The sequence below is a fragment of the Myotis brandtii genome, unplaced genomic scaffold (genome assembly GCF_000412655.1).
Source record: "Myotis brandtii unplaced genomic scaffold, ASM41265v1 scaffold440, whole genome shotgun sequence".
Lineage (NCBI taxonomy): Eukaryota > Metazoa > Chordata > Mammalia > Chiroptera > Vespertilionidae > Myotis > Myotis brandtii.
In genome coordinates this window covers 6,855,603-6,878,978 of record NW_005366834.1, presented here as the reverse complement: position 1 = coordinate 6,878,978, position 23,376 = coordinate 6,855,603, and the positions used below count along the sequence as shown (strand labels likewise).

The window sequence follows — 23,376 nt, the reverse complement described above, 5'->3', positions numbered from 1 at the left end:
GTGATCATGTCCTTGTCATCTTCAGAATGATGGAAGTAGAAGGGCCTCTTAAAACCCAAACATTTGTTATAATTATCATTAGGAATTATAACTTTTTATAGAACTTGTGTGCTGGGCATTGTAGCAAGTGTTTTCTAGCATTATCTCATTTAATTCTCACAACCTTCCTTCCCCAGTTGACTGGGAGTAGCAGGCAGTTAATTTCTATTATCTTTGAGATTTTAGATATCCTAGTTGTGACTTAAAATGTGAATGTCTTACCTGTATCTATATTTCCCTTACCCTTACTTTACAATGAGATCCCCTTCCCTTCAGGGATCTCATTCACAAAATGAAAAACAGAGATGGACTCCCACATAATGATCTATGCTTTTTATTTATTTATATTATAATTGTTTTGTTGTTGCTGCTGTTGTTGTTGTTAATCATCACCTGAGGATATTTTTCCACTGATTTTCAGAGAGAGTGGAAGGGAGGGGGAGAGAGAGAGAAACATCAATGTGAGAGCATCAGTGTCTCACATCATTTGGTTGCCTCCCGCATGTGACCCGACCAGGGCCAGGGATTGAGCCTGCAACCAAGGTATGTGCCCTTGACCGGAATTGAACCCGGGGCCCTTCAGTCCACAGACTGAGGCTCTCTCCACTGAGCCAAACTGGTGAGGGCTGATTTTTTTATTTTCCTGAATCATTTAGTAAACATTTTATAGCAGTAATAAGTCAACACTGTATTTTCCTTTTGAATGTGTACTGTGCACCTGTCATCTTCTCCTTGTGTCCAATTTGACTCTGATGCCAGCACATGGGGCTCCTAATTTCTTCTCTGCTACTCAAACTGCTCTGCTTCTCTCCAAAAGGCTCAACTTGTGCGCTCTTTCTTTTTCCTTTAGAAAACACAGCTTTGAAATGCAGTCTTTCTTGATATAGAGCATTGCTTTGGAGCTATTATATGTGTAATCAGCAAGGATACACACACCCGGCCATTTCCTGGAGAACACGTTGCCAGCACAGTTCACAGTCACTCCTTTTTTTTGGCATTCCCTTGTCTATTTGGAGAGCCTTACTGCTGTTCAGAGAAGTTTTTGTCCGTCAGTACTTCCATATGAAAATCATGCCTAAATGGTCTCTTTTCCGATTGTAGCCTACAAGTAAAATGGAGTCCAAGTTGAACACTGACTTGCTCTTAGAATCACACAATAGCACACACTTGTGTCACTGTAGCCCCAAAAGGTAGGAATGACGCCTATTAGGAACTTCTTCCCCTGTCCTCCAAGAGGGTAGAACTCATTTCATTAGCCATGGAAATTTATTTGAATTGATGAAATAATGGATCATTCCAATCATTTAAAACATGTCGTTATGCCTGAGAGTGAGAGTTTTAGTCACAAGGACTCTCTTAGAGTACAGTAAATCTCAAGGCCAAATCTATATGAATTGAATAAATGTTCAATGTCATGTACCTCACCTTATAGTTTCAATCTCTTCTTAATTCCTTCTAATGGTCAGGTAGTTAATGTAATTTGGGGGAGCTAGGTTATCTAAGGACAAATGTGAGCTTGTGTACTGGTATTATATTCATGGAAATAAATAGCAAAATAGAACAATGAGTCTACAGACTACAGTAAATGCATAAATAATCGAAGAAACCAGCAATTTTTCCTACATGCAGCTACCCAGTAGCCTCCTTCTAAGTCAGGTTTTTTTATTCAAGACATAACCCATTCACTTTTCACCAATGAAGAATGTGTCTAAAATACAATGAAGAGTTATCTAGAATACAAAGCACAAAGCACAAACAACCCATCCTGTCTCCTCTGCTCACCCTGTCTGTTTTGTCTAAGTCAAAGCCAGGTAGGACTCTGAGTGTGCAGGCAGATAACGTCCTGGTGAAAGCCCACAATCCATGCTAGCTTGTATCTCCCTTAGCCCTGTCCTTGCAGGCTTTAGAATATCTCTATGACATTGGATCGGTTACAGTGGAAATAGAGAGAAAGATTGCAATCATATGATATAAAGGTCTCTATTTGTGAGCTCAACTATTGGATCCGTCATCTTTCATCAGCAGAAAAATGGGGGAAATCAAATACTTTGTTTTGTTTTAACCACCCAGAGAAGGAAGAGCTCAGAGCGTGGGAAATCAATATATCTTACTTACTCTGACAACCCCTCCCTCTGGAGTGTGTACATGATCAGGGGGAGGCAAATGACTTTTCCATCATATTTGGCCCAAAACCACCCTGGTGAGTGAAGAGCAAGGGAATCGTTTGATAAGATTTGGAAAATAACATCTGTTTTTCTTAGCATTTCTGGATGAATTTATCAGGCATCCTGTATTTTACACTTTCTGTTGAAAACTATAAGTGAATACCCTGCGTGGACATGAAGCCTGTGGGTATTAGAAGCTCCAAGAGGACTGTGCTGTTGAAGGAGGCCATGTTTACAGTCAAGGGTAGAATCATCTGAAATGTTCGTTTCCTCCCTGAAAACAATGACTCTCCATGCCTGCATAGACTGCTGCCTTGCTCTGTGAACTTGGACCTAACTGCTGATGCTCATACACTTAGGAGCCATACACTTAGAGTTCCATGACTCAAATTCTTCTTCTTCTTCTTTTTATAAATTTTATTAAACTTATTGGGGTGACATTGTTTAATAAAATTGTTTCAAGCCTATCATTCTATAATATATCCTCTGTGTATTGTATTATGTGTTCACCACCCAAAGTCAAGTCTCCTTCTGTCACCATATATTTGACCCCCTTCACCCTCTTCTACCTCCTCCCTGCCCCCTTGCCCTCTGCTGACTTATCCTTAGAAGTTCAGTTTCGCTACTATGTCTATGGAACTGATTAGCCAAGCACAATGCAAGCAGGGAGAAAAATACAAATAACTTAGACATTTTTCCCTGAGAATATGAACAAGGCAGAAGAACGAATGCAGATAATCACAATTAATAGCTCATACTCAATGAGGACTTCCTGGTGTAAGCTTTAGACATATCCGTTTACTTAGTCCTCCTTTCTATGAGGTAATTTCTGCCATTGTGTCTATTTTACAAATGAGGAAACTGCACCCCCTAGCAAGCGAAGGAGCCAAGATTTGAGCTCAGGTGCACTGGTTTCTGAGTCTGTGTCCAGAACCACTATGCTCTGCTACAACACGGTGAATGCAAGGATTAAACATCTAACCACTGGGCATCTGGGAGCCCAGAGAAGAGGCATCTGGCCTAGCGCATGGCAGGTTTGGGGAAGTGGGACGCAGAGTGTAGTCTCCATCTGTACTTCTGTCTTTTTAAGGAGGTCATGTCTGGAACGGAGACTTAAAGGATGAGCAAGTGGTTGCTGGTTGAAGGAGCATACCAAGGCAAGGGCACAGCTCAGCAAAGGCCCTGAGTTGAGAAGTGGTACTTGGGGCTGGTGGGAGGGGTCGTGAGAGTCAGGAGAGGAGCATCTTTTCCTGGGACCTGAGCAATGAGACTCAATCCTGGTCAATTAGGATGGTAGAGATTCTTGGTTTTTTAAAATTAATTTTTACAGAGAGAATAAGGGAGAGGGAGAGAGAGAGACATTGATGAGAGAGGAAACATTGATCAGCTGACTCCTACACGCCCCCACCAGGGATCGAGCCCACAACCCAGCATTGTACCCTGACCACCGGGAATTGAACTGGCAACCTCTTGGTGCATTGGTCAATGCTTAACCACTGAGCCACACCAGCCGGGAAGAGCCCTAGATTCTTAAGTACAGGGAGGAAGGGCCAGGGCAGGAGGTAAAGGTTTCAGCAGGAGTGCAATTACAAAGGTTTCGTGTTTATGATCAGGAACTTGAAATGTCTCCTATATTGACGGGTTCAGAACAATCAACATGGCAGCTGTATGGAGCTTGAATTTGTTAGGGACACAACTCTAAATTTCACATTAACTGTAACATTGGCTATCTTCTTGAATGATGTACGGATATTTGATATTCTCAACTCTCTTAATGAACAGTGACAAAGATGTAACAGATTGTTTTCATCAACATTTACTAAGTTCCTCTCTGCCAAGCCATTGGACCAAAATATTCGAAAAGATAAACTGGACCACTTGGGAGATTTCTTACTCTGATTTCATCTTTCTGCCTTTACAGAGAAATGGTTCTGGTGCCAGAATATGAAGCAGAAATGAGAGAAAGGCAAAGGAGCTGTGAAATCCATATAGCAAATAACCATCTGTTAACAATTTAACTGACAAATATTTATGGGGGCCCAGGCATGCTAGGCTCATTTGGACATGAACACTCACAAGTGTTTGTCCTCATAAGTGTACATCTAATAGTTGCCTATAATTAATAGGACAGCCTAAACATGAAAAAATCAAATTCCAAAGCATATTTTTAATAAACATCCTGTTACCCATCATGTTAACTATCCCATCTTCCAATAGGATTTGGAATCTGTCTAGGTAATCTTAGGCCTGTTGGCCCTGTGACCTTCCCTGCATGTTAATTACATTAGCATGCTTTGGTGGAAAGGAAAAAAGGAAGAAGTTTGAGGTAGGATATCTGGTTCAAGTTCAAGTTCAAGTAAAGTTCCGGTTCAAATCAGGTGTTTTTCTATAAAAAGCATCATTAAGCTGGATGACCTTTTTAATCCTTTTGAATTTAAACATGCTAAGCATATAATACTTCATTTTTCCCCCACATGCTTTCCCATCTGTTATATATTGGTGCTTTAAGAATGGAGTAGGTCATTTTAGCCAAAACCAGCATCAAACTGCCCTTACCTCTTACAACAATTGTCCATTACGTTAACTTACCAAAAATTTTTAGTCGAATTCTATTTGGAGTAGGCACTGTGATAATTATTCCTTTCTCACAAATACACGAGTTAAACTGATTATAACAAACTCAGACAAACCTCAGAAAGCAGATCTTCTTCCCTATATAATACTTATCAACTTTTTGAGTAATGTTTTAACTGTTTACAATGAAACCAGGGTACTAGTCCACTGATGTGATAAGACCAGTGCATTTCCTAATGTTAGAAACAAGTCAAAATTCATTGTTCTCACTTCCTTTGCTGAGTTTAGTTGACCTCATCCAAATTAGGAAAACACTTAGCTTGAAAGTTTGCCCCCATAATTTAAATAGAAAATAAAAACAAAATGAGTATCAAAGGCCTTGGTTTATTTTTCATTATTACTTAATTTTAAATATTTTAGATGTAAGTAAATTAAGTTTTGCAGCATTTATTGTGCATTTTTTCAAAAGATACATACATTTTAAGTTTTTTAAAGTGGATAATATGTAAAGGAATTCAAGTAAAGAAAGAATTTTGCCTGTAATTTTGCATCTTAATGATAGCCACTATTAAGGTGAGGAGGAGCTTTTTCTACATATGTGTATATTTATATAAATTTATGCAAATATATGTATATATAAACATTTATAATGAAACAACTATATTACTCTGCACTACTTCACTGAATTATAAGTGAGTTGGGACACAAAAATTATGTGCATTCTTTGTCTTGATGGGCCAACTGTAAAATACTACAGGTAGTAGCCATTTCTTTCCTACCTTAAGTTACATACCTTTTTATTCCCTCTAAAATAAAAATGATCCTAAGAAAATGATTCATTTAAGATAAGAATTATCAAAAAATATATTTATTAAATTAGTGTTACTAATAGAGCGAAATGGAAATCATTGTCAAGAAATATTATTCCTACTTTTTAAAGATAAACAGCTTAGTATGTATATATTTTGTAATTAGCATGGCATGGAGGGAAGAGACCTGATATTTATGAAACATTTAGAGTATACCAGGCTTTGTGATAGGAAATTTAAACCTGCTATTTTACTTAATCCTTATGATAATAAGAATTCGGTATTATCCATTTGACAGTTAAGGAAACTGAGATTCAGAGATTTTTAAAAGTTTGCCCACAGTCACACTGTTGAATATGATATAGAAAGATAAAAACATTCATAACTTCACCACTAGAGTAACTACTGGTAATTGTGTCATATAGTTTTTAAACTCATATTCTATGCATATGCTGAGCTACTCATGCAATTTACTGCTTTCATTCCTTTTCTGTTCCTTTTCTTTCTTTTTACGATGAGATCATGATATACACACTGTTTTATACCTGGTGCTTTTTTTCACTTGGCTGCTTGCTTTCACTCCTTTTTAATGACTATAAGTTAAGGTAGCATTATTTATCAGAGTTAACCAATTCCTAATAAATGCATATTTGGGGTATTTATAAACAGTGGTTCAATACACAGTCTTGCATATTTCTCTTTTTGCGTGTATACAAGTATTTTTGTAAGCAGAATCATGAAAGCTAAAAATCCCTGAGACTAAACGCATGCACACAATAAATTATAAATAATATTACAACATAGCCTTGCAAAAAGGTTTCACCAGTTTTTACTCCCGTGACCTCATGTAAGAGTGCCCCCTCTACCACTGCCCCAGCCAGAAGAGGGATGGAAGAGATCATTCATCCCTCTCCTTTACTGATCACACACTACTGACCCTGAGAGGTGCGAAAGGCTTGCCTGTCATTTTAAGTGTAGTAATAACTGAGTTTAAACCCAGCTGAGATTATAGTGTCAAATACAAAAAACAATAATAATGATAGGCAGCACTTAGGAATGCCAACCACTGTTCAAAACACTTTTAAAATTATTAAACCCTCTGAGCTGTGTGCAATCATTATGCCCAGATTGCAGATAAGGAAATGGAGGCCTGACAGGCCAAGTGACTTTTCACCAAATCAACACATTGGGCAACATGGCCCAAGAGTCCATGATCTTAGCCTGTGATCTGTATTTCTATTTTATACTTCTTTTCTAAAAAGTAAGTTTCCAGGAGTTATTCCAACCAAGTTGCCCAGCAGGTCTATTAAAAAATCATGAGCATAAAAAATTCGTATGTATCATCAAACATAGAGGAATCGTGGATTTTGTGTTAAAAAGAACCGTGTGTGTGTGTGTGTGTGTGTGTGTGTGTGTGTGTGTGTGTAAGAGATTGTGGAGCGCTTTGGGCAATCAGAGGAAAATGTGCCATCAGTTCTGACTGGTCAACTCTAGCTGGAGTGTCCTGGGAGTGAGAGCAGAGACCACAACCCCTTCTCTCTGTGAGTTGCTCGAGACACAAATCTGGCAGGTAGGCAAGGCTTGGAGTTGAATATGAGACTAGGGAATAAATGGGACTGAAAATATCTTCACAACTTAAAGTTACAAAAAATGAGCTATCAGTAAGGGTGTTTCCTATGATTCAGTAAAAAAGAACACAATTAGTAAGTTATGGGAGAAATCTGTTCCAAGTTTATACCTCAGTGACTTGAGACTCTCCACTCAAATTGGTTGCCCAACTCACTGTTTGTGTTCTAGGTATAGCAACGTATAGGTATACAGGGGCTTCATTCCTTCACAGCCATCTTAGGGTTGGTGAGCTTCTGCAAGCTTAGATAGACATTACCTGCCTGCCTTCTGTAGGGGGTACCATGCCTGCCCCCTTAAGTTAAGCAAAATACACATCCTTCTGAACCTCATCTGCATCTACCCTCCCCGTCTCCACAGGCAGACACACAACACTTCTGGGATCCCCTTTCTCTCCCTGGATCTCCTGGGAATCTCAGTGGTCCCCTCCACTGCTCTGCCACCTCAGGTCCATTTTCCTCCAACGTCTCATGGTGCCCTGGCATGTCTACCAGTCCCGATGCTCTGCAAACCTCAGCCAGAGACTGAGCCACCAGGCTTCATGTGCCATTTGCCACAGAACCTGGCGATGGAGGAAGCACATGACTTGTTCCACCCACTTTCTATAAATTCTGTTTTTTAAAAACTCTCCCTCTTCTCCTCTTTCCTTCCTTCCATTTTCCTCTTCACTCATCCTCTCCTAAAACGCAGGCTTAAATGGACTCGGGTTGAAGAAGATTTTAGTGAAATGAATTCACATTTTCTTCTGCACACTCTCATTCCACGAGGCTTTGAACCCTATGGTAACTTCTGGTTCTAGTGGTGGGTCCTTCTTTGAAATGTAAATCTCAAGGATATAAGTATTTAATTTGTTATTCAGATTAAGTCAAAATGCACTCTTGGGTAGAGAAGAACTCTGAAACCAGCTATGGAGGGTCTCCCTCGTTCCACAAGCAGCCCCTGATAGAGGTCCGTGGAACCCTAGAGCTCTTAGGAACACAGTTTAAAAACCATGTTCTAGAAATGAGGAACTATTTAAAGTTGATTAGCAAGGGGGTAAGTTGGTAAAAGTAATGAATGTTTCCTTGTGATCCAAGGCAAAGTGAGAACCCAATATGATTGGATTGTGACCAGAAAACATATTTGAACTTAGTTTTAATTATGCAGAAATAGATGATTTCCTTTCTCCTCCAATAAAGTTCTGAACATTTTTAACTACTAACAGATACATGCAAAGATGACTTGCAAAGGGTGGGTTTTAATATATAACATACAGTTTCTGATATATGTGTGTATATGTATATAATTATTTGACGCATGTGTTCAAAATGTTTTTGTTTCAAGGACCAACAGCCATAAATTGAGGAAATAGAAACAGACAAGTTAAACAATTGTTCCGAGCTGGCACACTGGCTCAAGAAAATATAGTATTTGTCAAGATGGCAATTTGGATTTCTTTCCAAGTTCATGGCTTCATATTCCAGTCTTCTTTCATTTCTATTTTCACATGGAAGTTCTACTGCACTCTAAGAGAACTATAGCAAATTTCAACCTTACAGCTACTAAAGGATGGAAAAAATGGGGAAATATATATATGGCTTATTGAAGATGACTCAAACACTCGATTGACGTAACCATGAATAACACATCATCATCGATAGTAAAGGTAAAGGATTATTCTACACTAAACCATTTAGCCAGTGTTTTGGTCAGGAAAAGTGTTCTTTTTGGGGATTCACTGGATGAAAGAAGGGTTTTAAGGAGAAAACCAATGGTTTTGCTGCTCAAGCTTTTCTGTAGTGGTTAGCTCCAAGGGATCTGAGAATTGTAGAAGGCTCTAAGGGCATTGATTTTGAAGTACTTATGTTTATACAGGACAGGCCATACCCTTATGTGTCCATTAGATTAATTTGCAGACATGTTGTGGTAGGAATGATCTAATGTAACATTTGTTAGATAATTTGATAATTTGTAAACTACCTTGTCTTGAGTAACTTCCTCCAGTGAATTCAAAATGGAGCAAGCTACCTTGGCCAAGTGTTAGTTTTTTGTTTATTGTCTGTTTTTTTTTTTATTTTAAAAAGAGTTAGGATTAAAATTTACAAGACCTTCAAATTAAGGAAGATCTAAGTATGATTTATATGTAAATTGGAAAATATGTGCTTCTCTATGCCTTACACACTCCAAATATATTTTCTTACCATAATGCATCTTCCTAATGTTTCTAATTAAACTCTCGGGTTAAGGGTTAAGTTTGGACAAAAATTGGCTCATTCTACCCCACTTCATATAAATGATGGGCCTTAGTCACAGATAAAATTAAAGTTACAAATATAGGAACCATTTCTCCTTGAAGTAACTAACACCTGAAAATTTTTGATCACATGTGATTATGTGTATGAATAAATGCACATATGTGTATACTCATGTTTCAACAAATATATATTTATAACTTGTTAATGTATTGTTGGCTTTCTGATAGGCATATTATATACTAGAGGCCCAGTGCACGAATTTGTGCACGGGTGGGGTCCTGCCGGCCTGCTCCGATCGGGGCCAATTGGGACTGGGCCACCCAGGGATAGGAGACACGGGAGGATGGCCAGCCAGCCCCACCCCTGATCAGGGTGTTGGGGGCTGATTAGGGGCAGGGTCGACTGGGGGGGTGGAGCTGAGGGAGGTTGGCTGGCCAGCCCGCCCCTGGTTGGGCCAGTTGGCCGGCCATAGTGCTCATCATAGCAACTGGTCGGTCAGGTCACTTGGCTTTTATATATATATAGATTAGACATTGAATTCAATAATTTAATTAATTCTACCTAAGGTTAGAAAACATCTTTTCTTAGCACCACTGATCAACTTCACTCACTTATAATTGCTGTTTTGTGGTTCATTGTTGTGTGCACATGTAACAAAGTGTAGAATTGCAGATATGCTCTGCATAACCAAAAGCAAGGTCTACATTTGTCCCATTTGTGCACCATTTCTGGTCAACGGGAACCTTTTCTCCAGTAACAGATTTGGTCATGTAGATTTCATCTTAGAAAAAAAAAATCCACACAATTGTTTGTTTGTAAGAATTGTTTGGCCACTGCCGGCCTTCTGGGCTGAGGGGTCCCATTGTCGGAGTCTTTGAAGATAATAAAAATGGGCAGGAGATCTATTCTTCTGGGAAAACCAGAGAATTACATGTTGTAGTGTCAGGAAGGGAGCAGTCACTTTATGTGGGCATTTTCCCTGAAGCTGGTATTTAGAGGATTGTTTTCTCTGACCCTTGAGGCACTTTTAATTTTCTCAACATAGAAAGGTCGGTATTTCATCTCAGCAACAATTATGGTGAAAACAGCTCTAAGTAAAAGTGGATTGAAAGTTATTGTCCTCCCCAAATGGTACTACTGTGTATTGTTTTCAAGGAGCTATTTTAAAAAGAGAGAAGGGAGGTGAGGAAGAAAGGGAGAAGGGAGAGAGAAACCCAGAGACCAAGAACAGAAAAAGCAAAATGCTGAGTGAGGATGTGAGGGATTAGAGAGAGGATATTTTGAGATTTAGAGGCCTGTCATCAATTCTCAGTTTCCTCCAAAGATCCGAGAAGTGCTGATGGAGAGTTTCTTTACGCAGTGTAGGAGTTAAAGTTGCAGAATTGTCTTTGCTCCAGGAGCTCTCTATAATAACTCTAATTCAAATTTTTTCCCCTTTGGTTCTCTGAGTGTCTACACTCCGATGAATACCCTTTTGCTGTGTCCAGGTCAGCTCCCATTTGCTTTCTAAGTTGTCCCTCCCACTGTGGGACCAGGATCTCCTGCAGGCTTGTAGTGGACAGCTGTGGTTCCTATTGGCTCTCCTCAGAGCCTTCCTTTTGGGACCTGCCCATCCCCCAACTAATGGGGTTAGGATGGAGCTGTCAATCAGAGGCTTCCACCTCTTCCACAGAAGCTGGACAAATGATGCCTGCTCACCCACTAGAGACCTTTTGGGGACCGAAAGGGCTACTTGGAGACAGAGATATTTCTCTCCTTGGGAGATCTGGAATTATTAGGACCACTTAAGTTTAAAATGATAGTCCTCCCCATCATGGAAAGAGAATCCTTCCATGAATAAAAACAATCCTGCAGAAATCAGAGCCAGGTCGTGGAAGAAGAGTGAGTTCTCTGAGACCATTCAGAAAACACCTGAATTTGGCCAGCCTAAAGCAAGCCACCACCAGAACGTTTTAGTTACAGCAGCAGCAGATTCTATTTTACTTGAAGACTAGTTTAAGGTGGATTTCTATTTCTCGTAGTGGAAATATTTTCTTTAATATCATTGAAGTCTGATTGTGATAGAAATAAAAACCTACTGGTTCTGCCAAATCTACTGATTTGGTTCTACTGAAACCTAACCCGTGCCTCTTGGCTATGTTTCTGCATTAACAGTAATCCGCACTACCTTTCTGGCTTCTCTCACTAAGTTGTTCAACGTGCTCTGTGACACTTGTGATACATTACTGCGGCCAAGATTTCTTCCTCTCCCACTCCTAAGATATGAGGGCTAATCCTGTATTTTTGTCCATCCTAATTGGTTCTTAGTCCTCATCACCCAGCCCTAAGTCTAGTCAGTAGAACAGCAGCGATGGGGCACCCACCCTCACTCTAGCCTTGGAAGATCAGCACTGGGGTTTCCGGAAACAGTAACAGCAACACAGAAACAGTGGTGGGCAGTAAGCAGGATTTTGTCATCAAAGTGAGACTACATCTACCACTCTCCAAGGTGCCCATGTAAATATTTTTAAAACCGAGTCCTTGTAGATCAAACTAGCCTGGCACTCATCAAAATTCTGCCTTGATTTATGTGAACAGAACTCTAGTCTCTGGCAAAAGAAAGGATATCAACACTCCTTTTTCAATAAAAATGGGCTCTAAAAATAAAATGACTGGAAAGCACGTGCTCCAAGTGGAAAAGATTAATACTGGAAATCCTTAATTGTTAGGGGTTTTCTTAGTCCTTTTATGGCTTCCCTTTCTGGCTCTCCACTCTTGGGTTTTTACTACTTATTGGCACTGGTACGAGAGAACAGATACAATGAGATCTAATTTGAAGTGGACGGTCTGCCACTTGGCAGTGCCTTTGGGAAATTTTAGTAGAACAGGCCACTGAACAGACTCTCTGCCGTATATGATGTAGGGATTAGACTCAATTTAGGTATCTCTGTGAAGTGTTACACATACCCATGCAGAAGTGCATGCTCTCAACACACACTGACATGCACACACACAAAAATGCTGGAGTCCCCCAGGGCTCTCTAAGATGGGAATGAGCAGCTGTATCAGCCTCACCTTGGAGAAGAGAGCATGGGGAGGGATTCCCTTTCTACCAGGTTAGTAAGCACATGGCTTCCCACCAGCTGGACTCTGATGGAGCTGAGGTTCTTCTCGGTTGCAGGTCAGCACTCCCCACCTTCCATCCCAACTGAGGGTTGCTCACCTTCCCATTGCTCATTCCCATCCTGCTTCAGAGGCACATTCCTGTTCAGTGTGGCAGGGAGGCCCATTTCAGCATTCTCCTCCAATGAATAAGCTCACCCGAAAGTAAAATAAACTCAGCTTCCCAAAGAGCAAAATAGTATCACTAATACTGGGATCTACCAATATCACGTGCCAGGCTTAATCAGAAGTCCTCACCGGTAACTTGACCATGTTGGACTTCTTTGCTAAGAGATAACAAGAAGAAACTGAAGCAAGCAGAATGGCCAGTGGACATTTCTTGATATTTTAAACTAAAAATGAAAAGTTTGGGAAATAGCACTTCGAGGGCAGGCTAGTCTATGAGTGGTCTGCAAAGACAACTAAAGGATTTGCATGGTCCTTTCATGCTCACATGGTCCTCGTAGTCAGGCACTTTGAGGAGCTGGGGGGCTGTGGTCTGCATCTGTGGAATCACATGAGACTTGAACCCTTTTTAGGGCCAGGCCTGAAAGTCTGGCAAGGCTAAGAGGTCCTGTGAGAAAATATGTGAAGTGACACAGAGCAGATGAACCTTTAGAGGTGAAGAGGAGCAGGCGTGAAAGATTGATATGCTTTCAGCAAGAACTAGTTATAAGAGAAATGCTTCTCTTTTGCTGAAATATTGAAAAACAGCAATTTTCTGTAACAGCCACGTGATTAGATCAACAGGAGATTAGGAAGAATTACACATTATTTAAGAATGAACATCCAGCACTGCAAATGGGCTCAGCAATGTCGAAATAATAGTTGACTAGACATTAATGTTATTACTAATTTTCTGTTTGGCTTTTTAATTTCCTCTATCACAGGATCTATCTTTTGCTACCTACCGAGAGATGGCTCTAAATAATATTTTGAAATTATTTCATTAATTCAGTTTTATTTACCCATGTTATGTGCCAACTACACAGATCTAAACAGTAAGGAATTAGAATGACAAAGATAGGTCATTTGTATTTTGCTATTGAATCTCTTTTATCTCTATGGAATTTAAATATAATTAAATGAACCCTTCACATAAATTAACAAGCAGCATGAAGGAAATTAATATCTCTATCACTATTCACATTATTCTAATTTTTCTTTGAATATTTTAAAGTCAATAGAAACTCTGCAAAGTGACTGAGCAAAATTCTTCCATTCAAATTCTTACGTCTTTCTCTTTTCATAATGAAAATATAAGCATGGAAGACTAGGGGAACTTTAGGATACTTAGTACAATGTCTACATGTTATAAAGAGAAGCCACTGTGAATGTGAACAGTTGCAGGTGTGATACGAATCCAATGGCAGTTTTTCAGTAGGAATGGATCACTTTAAGTTGGAGGTTCAAGGTAACTGTGTGATCTGACACAAGACAATTGACCCTTCTGAATTTTGAAAAAAGGTAGTTGAAATATGCAGTCATCTAAGAAGTTTAATTGATCTGTAGAGAAGCAGATTCTCAGAGATATTAAATATTTAAAATCTCTGCTCTTTGACATGAAAGTTTACCCAATAAAATTATGGTTAGGATGTCTTCTCAGTCACTCGTTCTTCAATTCATTAATACTTATGATTAATACTATCGCCTGTGGACAGGATTTTGTCTCACACTAATAAGTTCGTTTCTGCAAAACATTACACATCACATAATGAAAAATATTTTCCAAAAAGTGTTACTGAGTTTGATTTTATAATTAGTTATTTTTTAAAAGCATGTATTTAAAGGAAACTGAAGTAGAAGCTCCCATTTATCAAAAATAAGTGGAATTTAAACTACAAATATACCTGATTTTAAAGAAGAAAGGTTGAAACACTGACACATGATAATAATTTTCTATCTTTAGAAGTAAAGGAAGTTTGTTATTTTGAGGTTCACGTGCAGAAACTGGTGGGCATTCTATGTTTCGGGGATTATCCATTGAGAACTCTCCAGAGTATCAGACTCTCTAGGAAGTAGGAGTAGACATACAGTTTTTCAAGGTACTTGGGTTGTTTTAATATGCAGCCAGGATCGAGAACTGTTGCCCTGAACTCTCTCATTCCCAGATGAACTTGCCTTCAGCTAGCTAGCTCCTCAGACAAAAGTGAGTGGAAACATGAATCCCTGCTAATTCACCAACAATGGGTGTTGTTTCCGCTCTCAATATTTATTTGCATTTTGATATGGAACCTATACCACCAGCCAAGTTGTGTTTTCATAATTTCAGACAGTGCTTTTTTTTCTCCTTGCAGAATCACACAAAGGAAATGTTTTGATGCAAATTGTGCTAGCTAATCACATAGGAAGCTCGTGTTCGTAATGGCCATCAGAAAACTTTAAGGGGAGTTCACAGTTTCCCAGATTTAGGAAGGGGGAAGGGATCCTCAAGCCTAATCTCCTTTTCTAAACCTGAAACTTTCCTAAAAGTTTTCTAAAAGAAGCCTAGACAGACAGCATTTGCTGTCTAATGGGAGGGCTGCATCTGGAGTGAGCTCACACCACGCTACGCCTCCCTAGAGGTTAAAGAGGTCTTTATGGAATGAGCAGAAACCAACCACCTCTGTCGTCCATTAATGTCACTGGAACAGTCTTGGGAATCAGCTTTCCAGGGCTAAGTTTTTGCTGAAGGCCACAAAAGAGTGGATTCCCAGTGTAAATTCCTCCAGTGTAAAAAAGGATACCCTGGAAAGACCAGTTTCCTTCATAGTTGTGACATCTGGCCTACCTCCTGGCCCATGTCACTTAACTTGTCAGTATAAAATGTTCATCAAGTTTCACCTTGATTCTGGAATGAAACTGAAGGGTGTCTTTACAGACATGACTCTAACATAGGGAACAAGATGAAAAGCAGTCAGTAGAGCTGAGGTCAGTAGTGAGATAATAATACAGAGAGTAATACGAAGGAATACCAACCCGTTTGAAAACAGCCATAGGATGGCCAGAGTCGATGAGATGCCAAAGGCCAGGACAACTCATGTTCTTGACTGTCTTTTAAATTCGTGTGAATTTTCTCATGGTTCTTAGTTTCAAGCAGTATAAATCTACCAGCTAATTTAAGCAGAAAGAGCTCATTAAGAGAATGTCAAGGAGACCACTAACTCTCCAAGGGAATCTGAAAGCGAATCCCCAGAGCTCCCGGCCAAGGGCAGTGGACCACAGTGCCAGCAGGATACTGGCCTGCTAAGGGACACCTCCCAGGCTGCTTCTGAAATCACTGCTACAATTGCCTCTGGAGTCGGTGGGCACTGCTGTTGCTGTCTCTACCATCCCTTGGAATTGACTCTGCTTTCTCTGCCTCTTCTCTTTCCTGGCTCCCAATCCAAGTCTGAGTGTCTCTGAATTAGGGGGGACTGCAACCTCAGGAGGAGGGGAGTTCTCCAACACAGAAAGAGGTGCATATGTACAGCAGAGAAAACACAGCTGCCTTTTACAGGGTGGGTCTCCAGACAGGTGTTCATCTGTGAACTGTGTGACCAGATGGCAAAGAGACGAGTACAGAAATCAAGAGGAAGCTTTCAGAAACACCTGACACAGAAGTTTAGGCTTAGGTCTTATCTATCTTTATCCCATGTTTATTTCATTTCTCTAGTACTTTATTTTTATTGATTTTGCAGAAGTATGGGTCTATGAGGGATTGGAAGCAAAAAAAAATTGTCTTTAACATAGAATTTGAAAAGCACTAATTCTTACCATTAAAGACATCGGTTTGTAACTTGTGCTTAGTAAAATAAACTGAATCATTAGGCTAGGGAAAGTTTTATATTTTCATTTAATAATAAAAATAATATACAGAGTACTGATTATATCCTATCTCTAATGCATGCTCATTTAAGTCTCACTCTCCTATGAGGCTGGTACTATTTCTATTCCAATTTGGAAGAGGAGAAAACTAACCAACAGAGAGACTAAGTAACTTTCCAAGCAGTCTGTTTTCAGAAAGTTTACTTTTACCCCCCAAGCCACACTGCCTTTTTGCATGGAAGCCCCTACATAAAGGTAGCCAGAAGGTAACTTACTAGTATTATTCACTGTCAGAGGTTGTCCTTTGGGGGGCCAGAGTCACTATTTTTCTGAGTAAGCTAAAAACCATTTTTAAAAGACAATGATTTGCAAAATAGATGATTTTATTATGATTTTATTATTTTGCCGGATTTATTATCATCGTTTCAAATTTGAGCAAATTCATTTTGTTAATCCTTTTACTTTTTTGCAAAGATCATGTACTTCTCTATCAAATTATACATAATTCTTCACTGAGACTTCAATTCCAGGGATGTCGCCATTCTGCCTCATCCAGAAAGTGGAGCCACTGAGCATAAGGTCCCATAAGACTGACAAGAGTGCCCACTCCAGGCCATCTACTGCTTCTAGTGCCAGTAAACCATCAGAGATGAGTGTACCCGTATCTGAGGGGCCGGGGCCAGGAGTGGCACAAGGCGCTCTTATGGGATCCAGTCCGGGCTGGTGTCCAAGTGCAGAGCTTTCCTTGGGCATCTGACTTCTGTAAGGTGTGGCCACGTGAGTCCGGAAATGTCTGCTGTCGTGACCAAGAATCAAACCAGCTTCCCATTCTTCATAAAGATTTCTACAAAACCCACATTTCAGACCTGGCAGAAGTCTCCATACAAAACCAGAAATACATCAATGTTCTGAGGAAGGCGGTATTAGCAATAAATCGTGTGAAGTCAAATGTCATTTAATGCTGTAAATCAGTCTCTTCTCACTCTAGTCCCCATTAGCAGAAAATCTGCCTCTGTGGTCACAGAACTGTTTTTACCTCCTTGATCAAATCCCTGAGCTGAAACGATTGAGTTTGCAGAGCAGAAATAACACTGGCGTGTAAACTCCGGCCACGGCAGTTCTTTTGAAGCCTAATACAGCTCCAATCTCAGAAAGTCATGTGGAAAAAATAAGATAGCATTTTTTGCTAAAATAGGTATTATAAACTAAATGATTTTTTAATGTCAGTCTAGTCATTTTTAAAAAATCAATAAAAACCTAGCCTGCTCTTTTAGTCTCAGACATATTATCATGAATCACCTCATCTTTCAAGATGTCCACCAACTTCCAATGGTTGAAAACTTCTTCAATGTAATTAAAACCATCCTATTAACATTTATCATTCACACATTAGCATGTATTCTTCAAGCATTTGAGATGAGATAAGAAATATGCAAATATTTTTATCTATATTTTCAAGTGTTGGCATGATGAAGGTCTTGGTGTAGATGCTGACTGAGAGCACTGTGGCAGAGCGGGAAATCCAGAGGAATGCACATTCCCAAGTATTTATTCATGACAAGACAGTTTTAAGGTTTAGTTTGTTTTTGTTTAGTTTTTGGTTTTTCCCAGAAGAGAACATCCTATGAGTGTATCCCACTCTTATTTAAAATAGGTCATGAGATACTCAATGGTTTTTAAATCCATGTATAGAAAAGCTATTATTCATCAAACAAGGTTTCCCACACATTGGTTTCTCATCACAAGTTATATGCATAACAGTTTTGGGTTGTAAGAAATGGCTTTTCTAACCCAAAGTGGGCATTGTGAACTCACTTGTCACTTTATAGGTGGTGAAACAGGCATTCTTTATTGAAAAGATTTTGGCAATAATCCAAGATGTGGTCTTGGTTATATTAAAAGTAAAACATTCCCCCCCACCAAAAAAAAATAGTGGAAGAAAACTTGTAATAAATTATTATGTACATGTTTACCTTTAAAAAAATTTCAATGGAGAATGTTTTTAGAATGGTGTATTGGCTACTGATTTTGCTATATAACAAATTACCCCAGAGCTGGCCAAATTGCCATTCTGCTGGTTATTTGTTGAATATCTGGAGATAATTTTTCAGTGGGTGGCAGAGGACAAAAGTATGTGGCTAGAACTTACAACTAATTAAATCCTAAGACCCATCTATTTTTGAGAGACTATGCCAAGTAAAGATCATCTGTTTATAAATACCAAAGTATCCCCCAAAATATATTATACAGTCTCAGGTAGAGTTAACTACCTAATAAGTACTTAGGGAATTTGTTTTGTACCAAAAAAGGGTAATAATCATTCATTATTTTTCTTGATTACCTATTATTTATTATTTCATTGCTGAAAAGAATAAACAAAACTGGGCTAAAATCACTATTTAGTTACAAGTGAATTCTATATAGATAGTTAAAAATATAAAATTCAAGATGTTAATAGGAAAAAGACAGAATTCAGTTTGTATAACCAGTCTTATTTCATTGGGAACATTTTTATCATTTTAATTGCAGTTAATTTAACAGATTCTAGAAAAAGAAAAGTGGTGAAATTAAAAGTAAAACATTCCCCCCCCCAAAAAAGGGGGGGAAGGAAACTTGTAATAAATTATTACGTGCATGTTTACCTTTTTAAAAAAATTTTAATCTACCAGTGAACGATGGAGAATGTTTTTAGAATGGTGTATTGGCTACTGATTTTGCTGTATAACAAATTACCCCAAAATGTGGTGGCTCAGACAACAGCTTTTATTACCTCCCAGTGTCTGAGGATCAGGAATCAGATACTGCTTATTTCCCAAGACAACTTTCAAGGTGTCAGCTGGGCCTCAGTCACCTCAAGGCTGGACAGAGAGTGCCCCACTGCACACTCGCTCACATGCTTGTTGGCAGGGTTCAGTTCCTTGCAGGTTGTAGACTGAGGGTTCAGTTCCTCACAGGATGGTAGCTGGAGGCCTCCCTCATTTTCTTGCCATGTGGGCCTCTTCATAGGACAGCTCATCTGTGGCATTTTGCTTCATCCGTGTGAGCAAGAGGGAAGGCAAGTAAGAGGGAAGTCACAGTCTTTTATAACCGTCTCAGAACTGACATCTTATCACTTCTGCCAAACTTTACTTGTTAGAAGCGTGTGACTAGGTCCAGTCCACACTCAAGAGGAAGTGATTACGCAAGAAAGTTAATACCTGGAGGTTAGATCTTTGGGACCTACCACACACAGTGATTGGTTTCCATTTGGATGATGGCAACATGAATGGTAGAGGATCAAAGAAATATTTCAGTTCCCACAATGACTTTCCTCCAAAATGTTTTTAAAAAGACACATCATTGGATTTCTAGGACCTGATTCAGTTTCTATGACCATCTTTATAGCCAGAACTGGGCAAGTTAACAATCCCTATTATCTTTTGTCATACATTTTAAAATGACATTTTCGTGTTCAAAATGTGCATACATAAATTACCAGAGGCAAGTAAGAAGGGAGAGGCAAAACAACTCAGACAAATAACTGGAATAGCCTGTACTACATGGCCTGGATATGTGTTGTCCCTGCTTCTGTTTCTACTAATCTGCAGAAAGAACTATCAAGAAATCATTTTGAACTCTGCACATGTGTGTGTACATGTGCATGTACTCTATGCATGCATGGGTGTGTGGCCATGCAGTTGTTACAGTGAGGACACACACATGGGAGAAAGTGGGTGACCTTGAATATTTACCTTGTACTGTACTCCGTAAGCCATAAAACTGGGCAGAGGAACTTGATTAAGTTGGAGAGGCCTAAATTGGTCCTGTCTCCAAAAGGCATTTCTTTCCTCTGAAATGTGCTATTTTCTTTTTCTCCAATGGCAATCCCTGTGGATATTACTCAATACATCTCCCAAGTTATATTTTGTCTTCAGATGGAGCCTAATTTCAGTTATCCCTACTTGACCCCTTCATTATGCTGGTTTATGGTTGACCATCCTGCCAATAGAGCTTTTCACCCCATAAACCAAAGATTCTCTGCGTCCCTTAATTTGCAGGGTACAAGTAATGTACACAGAGCCAAGGTGAAAATCCTTTGCTAATAAAATAGGGTGACATTTTGGAATCTGCATGCGTGTTTGCTCGTGTGTGTGCATGCGCACATACCCATGTGTGTCTATGACTCACAAGCACATATTTTCCAAGAGTCGTGGCTCACAAAACAACATTACTGCTCTAACAATTACTCTCTCCCCAGAGCGATTCCAAGGGCCAGAAAGATTTCTTTGCATTGAGCAAGTTCATTGTGGCTCACCTTCAAGTAAAAGGCCAAAGTCTACTTACCTGGTAGAGGAGATACCATGATCACGAAGGTGGTTTCCCAGGGCAAGGTTTACCCATTGCTTTCCGGATATGCTGACCCCTGCAATTTCCCCAAATGTGGGAAACTTGACTGCTAAAAAAAAGGGCCAAACTGTACTTTGTTTTTCTTTGGGCTAGAAAGAGGAAAAAGAAAAAGCTTAACAATTCAAGACACAGATAAATTGCTTTTTTTAAACAAAGACTCATTGCATTTATAAACATGGGGATCCCATAATTTTTAAAAATCGTTTATATGTGGGGATGAGCCTTATAAACAGTACAGCCTAGTCAAGCTATGGTTTTATTCCAATTAAAGGACTGGACCCGACAAGACCACCAATTGTTCTGTTGTGTTTTGGAAGCTTGATCCAAGTTTACATTTCCAGCCAGTGCCTCACCCCTTATGTTTATGACAGCACAAAAGAGCTTGCTCTGGGAATTTCTCAAGGGGAAGTCAGGGCAGTGTGCACTGTCACTGAGAAGGAGTGCTCAGGAGGAAAACAAAGTAACATGTGAAACGGGAAGCAGGAGAATGGATAATTTTTCTTCACTTGACATTTAAATCCCAAATTGGATTCTCCTACGTATCAAAAGCGAAAATATTTTCAGTGTTTGGACATATGTAGGAATTGCCAAATGGAGAGTTAAGTCTGAGAAAGTACCACAACATCAACGGTTTGCACAGCTGTTGTTGGAAATGACTCCAAACCACCCCAATGTGTCTAGCGAATATAAATATTGACCACGTGCATTTCCTGGCTTTGTTTAGGGGTCTCCCTGAAGATGGGAAGCTAATAAGTACCTTACCAAACACACTTTGTATGATACCAACTCTGCCTCCTGTCATGGTTATCACTCCACAATCTACTTATAATCATGCATAAAATAGCTCTTTTGTGGGAATTTGAAAATATCACATGTGGTTATTTTGGTAAACTTGAGAGGATTGACTGTGTGTTAGTGTCTGTGAAACCATGTTAAATACATATGTTCTTTTTCAATGGAGAGAGGAGGAAATGCCAATGTCTAAATACAAACAGCAATTTATCCTGGGATTCCTTGTGCCCCGATGGCCACCATACTTTTACGCTGAGCACCCACCTGCTCCCAGGTACCTGGACACCAGACTCTATAGTTCAGACTCCTCATGTCTGACATCTTTATGGTGCCACAAGCTCTAGATGTTCCTGAACTCTTCTTCTCAGTCAAAATCCGGTGGCTAGACAATCTGAGAGGTCAATTTAAAGAGCTGGCATAAAGTGCATGCATAGTAACTAAATCTAATTTATATTGCATATCATCCAGGAACTGATCAATAGCTATTAAGTTTGCCTTCCAATTTCTGCTGAAGTGGTTACTGTGACCCACCTATAAATTCCACTGAAAATGCTAATACGGATGCCTTCCTGAAGCCAACGAGTTTTCCCACCATGATTTTAACTTTTGTGTGGTAACATCTTTAAACTATTGTGTTAAGAGAACTACTTGGTCAGGTATGGGGGAGAAAAAACTTATAAAAAGATCAAGTCCAAGATGACCTTCGGCACCTTAGTCTCAGTGTTCATTCTACCACTCATGTGCAAACTTCCCTCTATTTAATAAAAATGGCAACATTGGTTTCTATCTTCCTAAAGCCTAGAGTCCAGGCAGTACCAAAGCTCCTTCCCTCATTACACTTCCTTCTTTGTTCAGGCCTGCGAGAGCACGCGGACGGGTCTCTACATCACAGACAGTCATGACAAATCAGGGGGACAAACAAGCAGAAAAGAAAAGTGGGTGGAAATTGTACCTTAATACCCTCCCAGGGACAATAAGTGGTATTAACACTATGAAATTTACCAATAGCTGGCTACAAACCAACGAAAATCCTCCCTGTTGGGTCTAGTGGTTGAAGATTAACAGGTTGTAGAGCTTATTCTTCAAGGAATAGCATCCAACCTTCTTGATGTGACCCCAAACAGTCCTACCTGGGATTAAGATGCAATTCCTCCCTGTGTGATTTATCAGGAGGCTTGTCTTCCTCATGGAAAAGCAAAAGCTCCTGTTTCTTAGAAAAAACATTGAGCAACGGAAATTTTCCCAGTGATCCAAAGTGAGAGGATATGGGAGCACCTATGGTATTTTTAAGTTAAAGCACAGAAGCTACATGTGACCTGAATCAGCTGAAACCTGCATTACATGTATGCCGGGTATGTTCAGGTTCCCTAAATCACTGGTTCTTCAACCCCCTCCCATAACAGAACACCCAAGAGCTTTGAAAACCTCTAATGCCTATGATGTACCCCAGACCAATTAAATCATAATCTCAGGAGGTGTGATCCAGGCATCCATGTAGTTTTAAAACTCCCCAAGTAATTTCATCGTGCAGTCACGTCTAAGAATCAGTGCACTAACAGAGCACTTGTAAATTTCTGCAGATGCACAGCTCTGTGCTTTGAGCATCTCAGCCTCTAGGGTCCATTTATGCTTTCCTTCCACAAACACATGATTATTCAGCAGCATCCCCCAAATAAAAACCAAGGATGAGACTTGTAAAATCAAACAACAAACAAAATTTCAACCAAGCCAATGTAAGGAATGAGGTGGGAGGAAGTTGGGCCACTCATAACCTGAGGAAGATTTATTCTCATCATGCTGATTTTTTTCTTTTTTGTTTAAAGT

General features: G+C 39.6%; 1 protein-coding gene across 3 annotated transcripts in view; it reads left to right on the top strand.

Moving 5' to 3' along the window:
- The window catches only part of FBXL7 (F-box and leucine-rich repeat protein 7), a 317,460-nt gene that overhangs the window by 266,505 nt on the left and 27,579 nt on the right, over positions 1-23,376 (top strand). Inside the window, exon 1 of one of the 3 annotated variants that reach the window (XM_005874492.2) lies at positions 8,805-8,858. The exons of the other annotated variants lie outside the window; for them this stretch is intronic. The gene's annotated coding sequence lies outside the window, so the exon portion shown is untranslated. Of the gene's footprint in view, positions 1-8,804; positions 8,859-23,376 lie in introns of those variants that run through there. 3 annotated transcript variants of the gene reach the window in all.